The following is a 4,119-nucleotide window of genomic DNA, read 5'->3' as shown; positions in this document are numbered from 1 at the left end:
CAGCTTTACCATAAGTTTCCTGTGTGACCATCAGCAAGTCACTTAATTGTTCTGAGTAGTTCATTGCAGGGTGGAGTTACGATTTCCTTGATCTGCTATGCCTTGTGTTCCTGAGGGGTGGGATATTTGAACCTCTGTGGAGGCTACTCGGAGTTGAAGGAGCATGTCTCCTGTGTCCATGCTGTAATGCTTTCAAGACAGGCAGGATGAGTCCCTGGACAGTGTTCCTTTGTTGCTCCAGAGCCTAAAGAGGGAAATTCCTTGCTTTTAAGTATGGAGAGCTGCAATCCATACATCTTCAGTCTTTTTTTGTAGCAGGTCTGTGCTGTAATAGTGAGGCATTTAAATAACTCATCCACAGCAGCATTGCTTGGATTTTTTTTACAATCCAGACTGCTGCAGAGGGAGGGGATATGAGCATCACATTAGCAAGTCTGTTGTGGCTGAGATTTACCACGAGCAGCAAAGTTAGGTTTTGGGTAATCCAGGACCCTAACTTAATAAAATCTGCTGATCCAAACTTAAATATTACACCCTAACCTTAGGACCTCTCTGTTTCCGTTGGTGGTATGTGACAGTTGCTCAGTATTGCACACGCAATGCATTGGTTGACTCTGCATGGCTGCAGGCTTGGTGGTGAAGAATTCATTCACCATGGGTTTGGAGGTCTTCTGTAGCCCTCTCTGCCAGCCCTGCTCACTGTCCCCAGCCCTCTGGGTTGCAGCTGGCTGGTGCTGCAGCTGCCAGGTCTGTAAATCAGCAGCATGCCCCTGAATATCTGCTGCATAATAACTGCTGCATATTCATGTTTGCTACACATTGTGTCACCCTGCTAATCATGTATCCTGGTGGGAAGGAGAGCAGGGACAGGGTCTCACCAGCAGGTGCCTGCTGGCTTAATTTTATCTCCTTTTTCTGTTGCTGCCTTGTCTTTGGCTCCTTCGGATGCCCCTTCTCTTGGTATTCTATTGCATTTTCCCTGTCTTCTTCTCCTGGATTTGCTAAAGCGAGCCCTGCAGATTTGCTTTTTGCTGTGGTGTCTTCTTCCCCTGCTCTGCTAGTAAATAAGGGTATGTGCCTGCAAATGCACTGCAAGGGCTAAATGAATGCAGGAGGATGATCGTTATATTTGATCATGTAAATTAAAAGGCTTACTAATAAAAAGACACTCTGGAAGTATCTGATCTTGGCTGTTCCTGAGCTGTGTTTTTGAGTGAAGCATATGAACAGCTTTTTATTGGTATCCCATTGGGAATGGAAGGGCAAGAAGGAACCTCAGTCTTGATCCCTCATCCCAAGATGAACTGTTCCTCACCCACAACTAGCCTGTGGATGTGATGCTGTTGCACTTGTGAAAAACAAAGAGGAAGAAAAATGCAGTACCACCTTTCCGTGGAAAAGCTTTGCAAGATATGATTAGTGGCCTGTGGGCCCACATGTGAGAGAAGACAGATGGGATTCGACTCTGCTTTTCCCCTTCCAGTATAAGATCCTGAGTGCTGTCTAGGGAAGCTGTGGGAGCCAACTGATGTACTAACGAAAGCATACCCTGAGACATGCCTGTCTGAGTTCAACACAGCCAGGGCTGGCTGTCCCTGCAGAGAGAAATCCCTCTCACTTCTACTCTCTCTTTCTTCTTCCAGGGGTACTTGAGCCATTCCCAGACAAGAAGACCCTATTTCTCTGTGGAAAGTGGTTAGCCATCCAGAGGGTGAGTGCCACATGGGCAGGAGCAGATTGGGCTCCTGCTGTCCCAAGATACCCATTCATCTGCTTTTTTCCTGCTGGCCAACAACTTCCACCTTTTTTTGACACAAACTCAATGCCACTGGATTGCTGTCTGGACCTTTCTGCTGCAGGAGCTGTAGTGCAATAGGGTATGTGCTGCACACAGCATTTTATTCCTGGAGACTGGAGCATACCAATTCTCTTGTAATGTCATTTTTCTCCAAAACGTGGCCTTTTAAAAAAAGTGTCTTGTCCATTAAATGTTAAAATAAAACCTAAAAAACCAACACAACTAAAACCAAAACAGATTTAAAAGCTTTACCAAAACAATTCTTGAAACTTCCCAGCTGCAACTACCCTGTTTTCTTATCCATGTATTTGCTGTGAAAATACGTGTGTTAGGATTTAAAGCAAGCAGGAAGCAGAACAGCCAGACCTATTTCCATTGCAAATTCTTCTCAGTGAAAATGGCTTGGATGCATTTCCTGAAACCAGCTTCCTAATTTTTCCTTGTCAGTGGTTGTTTGGGAGGAATAGGGAAGGATGGGGAAGGAGAGGAGAACAGAAATCTCGTAGGGAGAGTGCATTTCTTGACTGTGGGGTCCTTTTTTGGTCCAGTATGCATCAGTGGTGCTCAGGTTGGGATTGGCCCTTTTCTCAAGTGATGTACAAGGCCACCTTATACCAGTGGTTTCCCCCCTGGTTTTGTAGCTGGACTTTGAGTGAGGAAAACGGGAGCAGCACTCAGCCTGCCCCTCTGCTCCCAGCCCTACCTGTGTCTCCCCTTGTTTATCTGTGCATCAGGGCATTAATCGCCTGTGCCCATGACCCAGTTGTGATTTCATCAGGATAATTGGAGAGCAGGGTGGCTCTTACAGCACTCTGGGCTTTCCTGTCTGATGTACCCTGCCTTCCCAACCATCTCTGCCTAGGGAAGCTGGGCTGGGGGTGAGCTGCCAGCTCTGACAGCCCAACACAAAGGCCCAGCAGGAGACCAACAGCTTTCCCATCCATAACCTCTACTGGGAAGGTTTTTTTTCTCAGGTGAAGACCCCAGATGGGAAGCCACATTGTCTGAATTTAGTTCCCAGCTTTACCACCCATTTGATGGCTTTGGGCCAGTCTTGGCTTGTTTGCATCCACTTGCTGTCTCTACAATGAGGAGGATGGTGTTCCTGTTCATGCATGGCTACCACCCCTAGCTCTAGCACTGGGTGCTCCATCTCTTGCAGCTTAGCGGTGAGATCTGAATTTGTCCCTTCTTATGCTATTGCAGCAGAGATCTGGCAGATGGCTGCAACCTGTGGTAGTGTGATGACAGGACTGGTGGGGTCATGGGAGAGGCTGTACCTTTCCCCAGCAGCTTGCCTGAAGCTCCTCCTTTCATCCCCAAGAGGACCAGGCAGAAGATACCAGGTACCTTAGGAAAGCAGCCTGGAGGCATCATCTCTTGTAATTCCAGGCTGTTACTGGGAAACATTTTCCCCAAGGCCTGGTGTTCTCTGTCCCTGTTAATAGCTGTAATTACAGAGATCCACTCACACTGGCGCTACATACTCGTCTGGTCCAAGTTTCTACTTCATTGCACCTTATATCTTGTGGGAAAATCAATACAATTTGGTACTGAGTCTAACATGCCAAGATATTGCTCAGAGCCAGGGTCTGTGGTTGTGTACCATGCATTTTAACAGCTAACAGTTACTGTCATCTATGTGAGTCTTGTTTTAAGATTTCCTGGGTCCACCTCTTTATATACTCAAGATACTTCACACTGCCTTTCGCCCATCCAAATTATGTTTATAGGTGGAATTTTAATGCAAAGGCAAGTTAAAAGCTGCTTCTTCTCTTGAGCTCTGCCTTGGCATCTCTGTTTTACAGAGTATATTTTGTTTTTCTGAAAAAGGCTTGGAAAAGTCTCTTTTCCAGGGTGAGGTGGAGAGCTGCCAGCCCAGGCAGGGAAGTGTTTGCCTCTGAACCACCTGCTTGGCCCGGGGAGGCTGGAGAGGAGATGAAAGCAGAGGAGCCCTGGCAGTTTGCAGCCTTCTGCAGCTCAACAGTGAGAGCTTTTTCTCCCCCACACCACTTTCCCCCATGTGTTGGTAGGTTCAGCACTAGGTCCTAAGTCCTGACTGCAAGATAAGAGTTCATTTCCTGTTTAATTGTCCTGGCCTGCATTGCAGTGTGTTTGTGGCTTTGTGCATCCATCTTTACCAGTCTTTCAGACACAGTTCCAATCTCCTCTTTCCTACTCTTGCTAATCTGGAGTCTCAAAGAGCACTTTAGTGTTAGATCGTAAATCACAGGCGTAATTTAAAGACTGTCTTCAATTTCTTCACATCACTGGCCCTACCAGATGCAGACAACTGGTGGTGGCCTCCCATCTGCTTGTGA

The 4,119-nt window shown here is 46.9% G+C and overlaps 1 protein-coding gene across 1 annotated transcript in view; it reads left to right on the top strand.

The window, feature by feature from the left end:
• The first annotated feature begins 1,639 nt into the window (after positions 1-1,639).
• Positions 1,640-4,119, top strand: part of HRAS (Harvey rat sarcoma viral oncogene homolog) — a 19,221-nt gene continuing 16,741 nt past the window's right edge. The window contains exon 1 of the mRNA XM_009074319.1: positions 1,640-1,711. The gene's annotated coding sequence lies outside the window, so the exon portion shown is untranslated. The remainder of the gene's footprint in view (positions 1,712-4,119) is intronic.

This window comes from Acanthisitta chloris, unplaced genomic scaffold (genome assembly GCF_000695815.1).
Source record: "Acanthisitta chloris isolate BGI_N310 unplaced genomic scaffold, ASM69581v1 scaffold6595, whole genome shotgun sequence".
Classification (NCBI taxonomy): domain Eukaryota; kingdom Metazoa; phylum Chordata; class Aves; order Passeriformes; family Acanthisittidae; genus Acanthisitta; species Acanthisitta chloris.
Note: the sequence above shows the minus strand (reverse complement) of the source record. Positions and strands in the feature narration are given on the sequence as shown.